The sequence below is a fragment of the Saccoglossus kowalevskii genome, chromosome 15, assembly GCF_978046115.1.
Source record: "Saccoglossus kowalevskii chromosome 15, keSacKowa6.1, whole genome shotgun sequence".
In the NCBI taxonomy this organism is placed as follows: Eukaryota; Metazoa; Hemichordata; class Enteropneusta; family Harrimaniidae; genus Saccoglossus; species Saccoglossus kowalevskii.
This window is the reverse complement of record NC_140655.1, coordinates 15,339,790-15,352,418: the sequence shown is the minus strand read 5'-3', so window position 1 is coordinate 15,352,418 and position 12,629 is coordinate 15,339,790. Positions and strand designations below refer to the sequence as shown.

The following is a 12,629-nucleotide window of genomic DNA, read 5'->3' as shown; positions in this document are numbered from 1 at the left end:
AATTTTAGTAAAAGCATATTTAATGGTTGTGAATTCCTAGTGGCATGTATGATGTCAGGTTTGTATAGCCATAATTAGCCTCACTGTAGGTATCAATGAGATAGTCACAAAATTGACTGTTTTTGCCTCAATTTTCATCATTCATAATTATTCATCCTTGTCAATCAAGCTGGAAAAGAAAATTACTTAAAGTTGTTTCTCAGAGCCAAAATTGTACAAAAAATGCAAATATGCTTGCACAAAGAATGCAGATGAGGTATTTTAAAGATAAACAAAATATGCAAGAGGTCATTAAATCACATTTCATTCATCTAGCACAAAATATGCAAATGAGCTCATTAAAACACATTTCATCCATCCAAAATATGCAAATAAGGTTGTTAAAACATATATTATTATTCAGAATATGAACATTCAGAATGCACAGAATATGTGAATAAAAAAACAGTTCAGCAATCAGCTTTTATTTTATTGATCACCAGCATAGTGAAAATACTTTTACCGTATCTCAAGGTATCAAAAGTCAAATTCAGAATATAACATTTCGCTTCAAGGTAGACATAATTATGAGTTGACTGAACTTTTCAAACATTATGAGTTAATTGCTCTGAGAATTATGAGACTTTTAGCAAAGAATTGTTATTTTATATTACACAAGCATGTGTCAAAGTAGGTGCATGGACGTCTAAGGGGTTGACCATTAGAAATTATGGGGGGTGTTGGATTTTGAAAAAAAAATCTGTGCAGAAAAAAAAACATTTATCAGAGAAAATCATATCAATATATATCTACATTACATTTTGTATCAGGAAAATGTAGCCTGTTGATTGGCTAGTGTTGAACAACTTATATTGTTGCTTTATGTTGAATATATATCCTCATTACATTTTGTATCAGGGAAATGTAGCCTGTTGATTGGCTAGTGTTGAACAACTGATATTGTTGCATTATGTTGATTATATATCCTCATTACATTTTGTATCAGGGAAATGTAACCTGTTGATTGGCTAGCGTTGAACAACTGATATTGTTGCATTATGTTGAATATATATCCTCATTACATTTTGTATCAGGGAAATGTAGCCTGTTGATTGGCTGGTGTTGAACAACTGATATTGTTGCATTATGTTGAATACATTTCTGTATCAGGGAAATGTAACCTGTTGATTGGCTAGCGTTGAACAACTGATATTGTTGCATTATGTTGAATATATATCCTCATTACATTTTGTATCAGGGAAATGTAACCTGTTGATTGGCTAGTGTTGAACAACTGATATTGTTGCATTATGTTGAATATATATCCTCATTACATTTTGTATCAGGGAAATGTAACCTGTTGATTGGCTGGTGTTGAACAACTGATATTGTTGCATTATGTTGAATATATATCCTCATTACATTTTGTATCAGGGAAATGTAACCTGTTGATTGGCTAGCGTTGAACAACTGATATTGTTGCATTATGTTGAATATATATCCTCATTACATTTTGTATCAGGGAAATGTAACCTGTTGATTGGCTAGTGTTGAACAACTGATATTGTTGCATTATGTTGAATATATATCCTCATTACATTTTGTATCAGGGAAATGTAACCTGTTGATTGTCTAGTGTTGAACAACTGATATTGTTACATTATGTTGAATATATATCCTCATTACATTTTGTATCGGGGAAATGTAACCTGTTGATTGGCTAGTGTTGAACAACTTATATCGTAATATTATGTTGAATATATATCCTCATTACATTTTGTATCAGGGAAATGTAGCCTGTTGATTGGCTAGTGTTGAACAACTGATATTGTTGCATTATGTTGAATATATATCCTCATTACATTTTGTATCAGGAAAATGTAGCCTGTTGATTGGCTAGTGTTGAACAACTTATATTGTTGCTTTATGTTGAATATATATCCTCATTACATTTTGTATCAGGGAAATGTAGCCTGTTGATTGGCTAGTGTTGAACAACTGATATTGTTGCATTATGTTGATTATATATCCTCATTACATTTTGTATCAGGGAAATGTAACCTGTTGATTGGCTAGCGTTGAACAACTGATATTGTTGCATTATGTTGAATATATATCCTCATTACATTTTGTATCAGGGAAATGTAGCCTGTTGATTGGCTGGTGTTGAACAACTGATATTGTTGCATTATGTTGAATACATTTCTGTATCAGGGAAATGTAACCTGTTGATTGGCTAGCGTTGAACAACTGATATTGTTGCATTATGTTGAATATATATCCTCATTACATTTTGTATCAGGGAAATGTAACCTGTTGATTGGCTAGCGTTGAACAACTGATATTGTTGCATTATGTTGAATATATATCCTCATTACATTTTGTATCAGGGAAATGTAGCCTGTTGATTGGCTGGTGTTGAACAACTGATATTGTTGCATTATGTTGAATACATTTCTGTATCAGGGAAATGTAACCTGTTGATTGGCTAGCGTTGAACAACTGATATTGTTGCATTATGTTGAATATATATCCTCATTACATTTTGTATCAGGGAAATGTAACCTGTTGATTGGCTAGCGTTGAACAACTGATATTGTTGCATTATGTTGAATATATATCCTCATTACATTTTGTATCAGGGAAATGTAACCTGTTGATTGGCTAGTGTTGAACAACTGATATTGTTGCATTATGTTGAATATATATCCTCATTACATTTTGTATCAGGGAAATGTAACCTGTTGATTGGCTAGTGTTGAACAACTGATATTGTTGCATTATGTTGAATATATATCCTCATTACATTTTGTATCAGGGAAATGTAACCTGTTGATTGGCTAGTGTTGAACAACTGATATTGTTGCATTATGTTGAATATATATCCTCATTACATTTTGTATCAGGGAAATGTAACCTGTTGATTGTCTAGTGTTGAACAACTGATATTGTTACATTATGTTGAATATATATCCTCATTACATTTTGTATCGGGGAAATGTAACCTGTTGATTGGCTAGTGTTGAACAACTTATATCGTAATATTATGTTGAATATATATCCTCATTACATTTTGTATCAGGGAAATGTAACCTGTTGATTGGCTAGTGTTGAACAACTGATATTGTTGCATTATGTTGAATATATATCCTCATTACATTTTGTATCAAGGAAATGTAACCTGTTGATTGGCTAGTGTTGAACAACTTATATTGTTGCATTATGTTGAATATATATCCTCTTTACATTTCTGTATCAGGGAAATGTAACCTGTTGATTGGCTAGTGTTGAACAACTGATATTGTTACATTATGTTGAATATATATCCTCATTACATTTGTATCAGGGAAATGTAACCTGTTGATTGGCTAGTGTTGAACAACTGATATTGTTACATTATGTTGAATATATATCCTCATTACATTTTGTATCAGGGAAATGTAGCCTGTTGATTGGCTAGTGTTGAACAACTGATATTGTTGCATTATGTTGAATATATATCCTCATTACATTTTGTATCAGGGAAATATAACCTGTTGATTGGCTAGTGTTGAACAACTGATATTGTTACATTATGTTGAATATATATCCTCATTACATTTTGTATCAGGGAAATGTAGCCTGTTGATTGGCTGGTGTTGAACAACTGATATTGTTGCATTATGTTGAATATATATCCTCATTACATTTTGTATCAAGGAAATGTAACCTGTTGATTGGCTAGTGTTGAACAACTGATACTGTTACATTATGTTGAATATATATCCTCATTACATTTTGTATCAAGGAAATGTAACCTGTTGATTGGCTATTGTTGAACAACCAATATAGTTAAATCAGTAAAATAGTAAAATCAGATGACTTTTAGCAGTATAAAGTTGACACCCTGTTTGCATAATGTAACAATCCCACGATGCAACTGAATTTAGAAACTGTGCTACCTTCTAGGCATTTAGTTGAAGAACTTTGCCAGTGATAATAAATTCAAAAAAAAGTAATGTGTTTTATGCAACTGAGTACCGGTAAGTGTGACGAGCTGATAGCAGGCTATCATATCCTATCACACAAGATTGAGTTGTCTTTATAAAACATATTGCTCATGGCAGTATTCCTTTATTTCCATGGTGATTCATAAATTATCACATCAATGAAATTAGCTTGGAGCAAACCATTATCTTCTGAATAGGTTAAATGTTAAATAAATATTTTTTTCGTTTTGATGATAAGCAGATGGGGTCTGTAACATTCTATTAGCACAAACCATGTACATTAGTAATGTAATTTTTGTTGTGAATCAAATTTATGAAGAAGCATATTGAAAGTCTGAGTTATAAATAATTAGGTCTGAAATTTTCTAGATGTGTATGTGTGTATTGTGGATTCCAAAAAATTAATTAAATCGTGCAGTTTTTTGTAGATAAATATAGGGTATGGAGAAGCCATACTGTGAAAATGAATTGAGTTTTTTAATACAACAGCAACAGTTGATAAAAGCTTGTCATTTTCAAATACTCCTGCTTCAGGTATCTTTGTGCTGTTTTCTCCTGGAAAACCACTTGAAACCTAATATGAGTTTCCAATTTTGATAACTGGGGATAGGGGGGTAGGGGGTAGGATATGTTTCAGATATAGTTCTTCACAAATAATTTAGACACACCTGCAATCATGAGACTAATTTTGTTTTTATATTTTTCCTCTTACAAGATCTTTGATTTTTCAAATAGCCTGGGTACCTTACTGCTCCACTAGTTACCCACTCTCAACTCAGGCACAGCTGCTGGTGTTTTGCATCATCATGAAGAACGAGGTGGTCATACATTTTATTCATATATTTATCAGCGTCACGTTCACCCACTTACCCTGAAGGTAAGATCTTAGTAGCTATTCCAGACATTAGTAAAGAGGTAACCGGCAAAATGATAGTCAGGTTGCCAAATTACAAACAATTAAACCCCTTAGTATTTCCAACCTCATATCACCGCTCCAGTTAGACTGTCAATGTTCTCACTAAGTGCTATGCCCACTAGCAATTGTTAGAAATGTGAAGGAAAATTACAAGAAAACGGAAATAATGCAGAAATGAGATGAGATCACCCAAATAACACCACTAGCTCACCCAAACTTTATTAAAATGCTTGACAGGCCATGCACCTCTTTAATTACAGCCTCTGCTAAAAAAATATATTAGGAAGACTGATTATACGGCACAGGAAATTCAGCGTTCCAAATATGAGAATAATGTACTCAATTATTAATGCTACACAGTTGAGCTGTTATGAATCCTTTCAGTGTTGGAAATGCCCACCAGGAAAACAAGTCTTTTTAATTGGTCACATTATGAACCAACATTTGTGAGGCGTTTCAATTATTCTAGCAATATAAGGTTTGTCATCATTATTCCTGGCCAGAGTACAAGATTGGTAATGGCGGTAGTTGATATAGGGACAGGCAGGTGAATATGAATATTCAAATGAGAACAGTCACATACCAATGCCCAAAGTATCACATTTATGTGGTTTTTGCCAAGTCCAAATGACCTCAATGAAACACACAATCATCTGTAAAATAAATGATTACTCTTTGAACCTTATAGAAAATCGAGGGCTTTAAACTTCTGAGTTGAAAGGACACCCATTTCAAAGAAAAATTTGATAAACCTGCCTTTGCATATGAATAGAATAGGAAAAATCTGTATTTTTCAGAGGACGTCAAGGCAAACTCTGTTCTTGAAATCATATGCAAGTAAAAATATATTTTCTAATCTCACTTTTAGTAAGATTTATGCCACATGACAATCAAGTTGAAGTTTAAAGAGTGCCGTCAATTGTGTTCATTTGGTACAGATGGGACAACTTGTGATAACAAAACAGGAGGGATGACATTTATACACTGGAAGCATACAGCGCCCGCACTTTCGATGAACAAAAGAAGAGGCTAAAATACATTAAGATGAAGTGTGTACCATCAATAATGCTGTCTCAAATGTCTTTTTGGAAGTGCATGTTATCGGAACCACACAATTTCTTCTTTTTTTTTTTACTCAATAGGTGATTTTCCATTCAACTACGAGATCTCACGAGTTGCGTGAAAGATGCGTGCCGAAAGTTTGCCGTTTGAACTCAAATTTTCTTTATTTCGTAGCTCACATAGAAAAGCCGATCTTTGATAGGGTAATATTGTGTTTGAAATACCCTTACTTCATTAAAATTTACCATCATCGAATGTGTACAGCACATTACTAAGCATGGAAATTGTCGAAACCCACTATGACGCTATTACCTTTGTTTGTCCTGTTTTTACGTTTGATTTCACACATAACGTGAGATCTCGCAGTGAAGGGAAAATGATCTAATCCATCTTTGTTTCAAGCTCATGGTAATGTTTAGAATGAGCCAGTTGTAAATCAAATAAATAGCTCTATAAAGTCTTATAACATGCATTTAAAACCTGACATAGCTATAGTACACTAATAGGAAAGGATGATACTCAATGATAAAGATACATTATCCAAAATTTTTGTTCTTGGAGATTGTTATATATCTGAACAGGATAGGTTGCAGTGACATCTCTTCAAAATTGCAACCAGAATTGTAACTGAAATATATTTTTTCTTTAATTGTAGTTTGTCATCAGTTTCTTCACTAACATAAATGAACACGAAACAACACTATCGTCATAATTTCACATGTGTGTATTCTACTGTTCTATCATTGTTCATACTGTTCTGTACTGTTCTATCATTGTTCATACTGTTCTATCATTGTTCATACTGTTCTGTACTGTTCTATCATTGTTCTGTACTGTTCTATCATTGTTCATACTGTTCTATCATTGTTCATACTGTTCTGTACTGTTCTATCATTGTTCATACTGTTCTGTACTGTTCTATCATTGTTCATACTGTTCTGTACTGTTCTATCATTGTACATACTGTTCTGTACTGTTCTATCATTGTTCATACTGTTCTGTACTGTTCTATCATTGTTCATACTGTTCTGTACTGTTCTATCATTGTTCATACTGTTCTGTACTGTTCTATCATTGTTCATACTGTTCTGTACTGTTCTATCATTGTACATACTGTTCTGTACTGTTCTATCATAGTTCTCAGTTTAGTTTTCAGCTTAGACACACTGTGATGTCAATAACTCACAGTCGTACCTAGTTTACTGTCACCACAAGTGTTCGATATGTCTAATTTGTTCATCTTACCTGTTTATGTACACCTGGCATTCTAGCAACCTTTTGAAATTGATTGCTGGGTAAATAAACATTGATACTGGGTGGGAACCATCACATGTACAGTCAACTACATGCACTAGCCAAACATTCATAGGTCTTGACAAAAACGATGTTTCCTGATTGGCTCACAAGTCAGGATTTGGGAGCCAATAGGTGATAACCTTGTATTTTGTTAAATTGTATTTTGACACATTACCATCTACAGCACCAATTAAAGTTGTATTGTCGTCAATTTTGAAGCTTCTGAGATGTTTAGTAATATGCGAATTAAAATATAAATAGATGAACACCAGCAAATGCCACTGGGTCTGAGGGACCTTCAAACATTGAACACACAAACTATTTAGGTTTACTTTTGTTTAGTATGCGTCAGAAGCAGAATTTGAAACAATGCATTTTGGGATTTAGTGTAGTGAAACAATAGTCAATAAACGACTCAATATATCAGATTTTGATCAGTATAACTTGTGATTGCTGTAACTTTCAGATTTCATTTTATTTGCCAATTGGAAAAAGGAAAATTTTTCCGACAATTCAAATTTAAGTGCAGATATTGTTGATGAGAGTGTGATCAACTGTCAAACATCCCGTCCACAAGGTATACACACAAAAAAACATGAGAATCTGATATTGAAGTTTTGGAAAATCTTTATTATTGAATAAACTTTAAACAGGATCAGCAACATTGAATAAAAATTATATTATGAAGTATAATGCAATGGTTTATACTTTTTTTTTCTGGTGAGCAGAATTCTATGTTACCAAGCCACAAGTTTTCCATAAGAAACAAATATGGTTGTTGGATATTTCAAACAAACATGTGCCCACAAAGTTTACGTCCAATACAAATCCCCTATAACACATTGCTGTTCACAATACAATACTTGTGCCTATACTAATGCTGAAAAGCTGAAAACCCAGCCTATTAAAAGCTAAAACTATTATTAAACTCCTTTACTATAACGACAATACAATGATTTCCAAAGAGTGCAGTAGATTTTTCTTAATCTATTTTACTGCTTTCCAAAGCATATCCCCTTCACCTAAATGAAAAAATGAATTCTCAAATTTCAAGAATATATTGCAACCGAGGCAACTGTACAAACACCACAACATTTTTAACAACCAAGCACCGGATATCGCTTATCAAAGCGATAACAAGACACCAAGTCAATTCGGAATTGCTAGAATACATCTATATGATTGAATAGTGGCAAATCTCGCACTGTATGCAGCTGTCACTGATTGTAGAAGCCTATTATCGAAAGTCTCTGATGGTTCTTGTCTGTCTTGGCAGCGTCAGGTATCGGAGGATGAGTGTGCATTGAATAATAATGAGGGCAGCATCAGTCGTAATTAGTAACCTACATGTAGGTTTACTTCTTACTAATATGCTGCATCTATGTTCCCTTTATCATGTAGATTACAGACAGTCTACCATCCACGTAATCTTAAGACCCTAAATTGGACATGTCATATAATAAGTCGTCAGGCATAATGTCTTTTTATTACCGTAAATACCCATGCCCTTATCTACGGGGCTTGATATTTGTCTTATGTATCGTGGTGTCTCATTACTTAAGCCATATCTGCAGACATTACGAGAGAGGCATGCCGTACTCGCGTCGATTGCAATTAGACATTGAATGTACTCAAGCATGTATTTTTAGGCTAAATTTAGAAAGCGACATCATTTCATTAAGATAATGAACTTTTCTAAGGATGCTTAGAGACAATGTATATTTCAGTATCTACGACTCATGCTTACTATATAGACTCTAAGTGATTTGCATCCCATTTTTCCCGAGACATTTAACAAATTACAATCACCCAGGTGAGCACTAGTCAGAAAGGAACCCATTAAGCAAGCAAACTGTAGAGATATTATTTAAAATAAATAGAATATATGGAGTGAGGCTGCCATAATAGTGGTTTTCTTTCGATAGAAGTTGGTTCAGTGGTGGCAAGCACATGTACAAATGTAGAGCACAGAGGAGAATACTGTGAAAGCTTTTAGTCGCTATTGAAAGACATGTGTTGGGCAGCCATATTTATATCAGCATTTCACAGCCAAATAAACTACCATGTAATATTGTTGTCCTATATGTATATTGTAGAATATTCTCATTAGCGCCCCATACCCTATCACAACACATGGTCAGCACTGAACTGGAACAAGATAATATGCTATCCGTTAACACACAAACACATACCTACACCTCACATGGATCATCTTTCATCACATAGTCATCAATTCGATTCACTGTAGTTGGTAGGGCTACATAATCAGCAGACATCCAACACCTCATCTCATTTCATTACCACGACACACTGATAGACAACCGTACATACTGGTGTCTATTATCACCATCTAATGTTACATACATTCTAATAATTAATTACCAATATTAAATGAAAAAAATCTTACTTATTTAAATACACAAAATAAACATCCTTTTTGAAAATTTGTTTATATTGTAGATTGAATTGCTTACATTAATTTCAATTATATCTGTCATATTAATTTATTTGTTTCAACTTTTATCAAATTTACTAATTGTGCTTGCTCAGGAATAGAGGGACATCTCCAATAGAGGCACATATAAAAAAAATGGTGTCTGTGGTTCATCTATGTAAGAGTTATGAAAAGAATAAAACAGAAAAATAAAATAAATGTCCAATCACATGTACATATTATATACATCAGAAGTGAACAGGGTAAAATATTTTTTTTTAAAAAGAGTTGAAATTACAGAATACAGACTACTAATAATATTTCAAAAGAGAACAGAATTGTGTGATAGCATTGAACATGCAGCTGGGTTACTCACAGCTATAAAGATAATGTATTTTCCAGTAACCAAGTTTAATAGAATCATTGATACACTACAGTGAGACTTATTCAATCTTGCCTGGCTCACTGACTGATCCTGTATCTATCCTCAATTCAATCTCATCGATAATACAAAGACAGGAAATCAATACAAAGCTTTACAATTCTATGAACATAACAAGATTTTTTGTCTATAATATCCTTCCCACACAAGAAGTACCTGTATTAACTGCGTACAATGAAGAAGAAATTTGACACTTCACATTCATTATTTGAAATCAGGATGAAGACAGTCATAAAACAATGGTAGTCAAATTTATCTTAACCCTGCCATCTGACAAGCACACTCCAGGGTTTGACCTTTCACAAAGATATGTTTTACTGTTATAATATTACTGCAAATATTTTGCAATTTTTCTGTAATTTTTTTCAAAATTTAATGTTAATAATAAAAAAATCTAAGATTTAATATCACAATTAGATTTGATCTTTAACAGAAACAGTAGATTTGTCAGAAATTATAGAAGGTCACACAAGTGATAATGATAGTGAAAGGCTTTACCCAGAATTCATAGAAACAACACTTAAAGAAATCTACCACTATTATTACATATGTATATTATTTTTTCAACATTACTCAGATAAGTGATGAAAAAACTGCAGAGAAAGATGGTTTACTCGTCTAGACAGCAATTTTTGTGTAAAATTCAAACATGACCAAGACACTGCAGTTTTTCATTTTCTTGTGAACAAATGTATTTGAATATTAACCTTTTGAACGCCATCATTTTTCCCGCCAATTTTTTGGTGCAACATTTTGCACATTTTTATTTAATTTTTCTATAATTTCATCGTTAATTTTGAACCAAATGGAGATACTTCCATTGGCAACACGTCTTAATAACAAGTTTTGAACTAAAATTTGATGTGGGTTTTATTTTGAGAAAATTGACAAAAGTTGACCATGGCGCTCAAAAGATCAAGTATAACAGGTCTGGTTCTGTTTTGTATGCAAGCTCTGTACATCTCAGATTGATGGCTAGGATGAGTTGCGACTGGTTACAACTGGTTAGTAGTGGTAGTCAGTAGTGGTTTAGGCTGATGAGATGGTGAAATCTATTAACATCATTACCAGACAGTATTAGAGAATGCATAACAAGTCTAATGCTGTCGGGTAAGATGTCAATTGAATTCACATCGCATCAAATCAATCTTCAAAACTTCACACACAGTTATCGTCTCCACAGTGAAGGTAGCAAATAGTAGCTTCTCTCACCTGATGAAGTGGTTAGTCTTGATTAGTCTTCATAATGAATCATCCAACTCTTTCTTCACCCACATGGCGCAAATCACTTCCACAATACAGCAATTTGAGAGAATAGTTTACATCCTGGTCAGAAGGTTTCACTGGAGTCAAGCCACAGCTTATCCCAATGTGTGATATACAGCCATACCCAGGTGACTGTACCTTTCGGTAAACACGTACAAGTACACCGGTACAAGACTTATATACACCAGTCGATATCAACATAATTTACGAGGGGAAAACAAAATGCAAAATTTTACATGCACTGCATAGCCAATAGAAGTCAAGAATTAATGAACATTTGACACAAAAAAGCAAATACTGAATCACGAAAGTATTAACCGAGTGTTTATACACACCACAACCCTCTAACGATTTGAGTGGAGTGAGAATTCAAACTGAAATCCAATCAATTTTACTGGTGTAGTCAACAAGCACGTACATGTACGTGTTTTTGACATACTTGTGATCTGAATTGTGATACGAAGGCACCCAATATGGCGTCCTATCCCGCCCCATTGTAGACGATTCTGTTGATGCAAGAAGCACAATCACAGACAATACGCCAGGTATAAATAATGTCAAATGTACACCACAATTGAAATGCAGATTTCATAGTAGGAGTTTTGACATATGCATTATGAAGTCAGACAAGCTGCGGCATGTGGTAACAAAGATCGACTTGTCCATTAAAAAGACGTTGAAATATAGAATTGACGATATAGAACCCTAGAAATGTGAGTACTGGGGCCACCACTTGAATACGACCTGCGTCCAATCCTTACAAGATGAAAACACAGTATGCATGAGACAGTACTATACCACTTACTTGATCTGGCTATTATGAAAAACAGCAGCCAAACGGTAATTTCAAAGTATCAGCAACGTACACAGGTAGAGCGTGTCACATATACGTTATTAATTTGATGGTGAACACTAGCATCATCACTGCGAGTAGACATAGCATTGGATATATGCACACAGATGTACAACCACAAAACAGAAGCACAAAACATGGCACTTCAACGAACACTTTAGAAAACTGAATGAACTTGCTGAAATATTTAAGCTAACACAAAGAACCATTATGTTATGATAAAACAATCAACTCTTTCACATCTGAAGGTTTGCTTTCTGTTTTGGAAAGGTCAACACACTCCCAGGTCAACTATGTCATACAATGTACAGCAATATAAAAGTTGTTTTCTCACACCCACGGCTTAAAATTCTGAAATAGAATCATACACCTTACAAATATTCTCTATTTCA

The 12,629-nt window shown here is 33.7% G+C and overlaps 1 protein-coding gene and 1 non-coding gene across 2 annotated transcripts in view; both read right to left on the bottom strand.

Annotated features, from left to right (window-relative positions):
* Positions 1–12,366, bottom strand: part of LOC144346250 (uncharacterized) — a 60,609-nt gene extending 48,243 nt beyond the window's left edge. Inside the window, exon 1 of the mRNA XM_085490490.1 lies at positions 12,190–12,366. The gene's annotated coding sequence lies outside the window, so the exon portion shown is untranslated. The remainder of the gene's footprint in view (positions 1–12,189) is intronic.
* On the bottom strand, positions 11,158–11,258 carry Mir200 (microRNA mir-200). Its single transcript, NR_037525.1, has one exon. It is a non-coding gene; the product is annotated as a microRNA mir-200 (primary transcript).
* Positions 12,367–12,629: the final 263 nt, after the last annotated feature.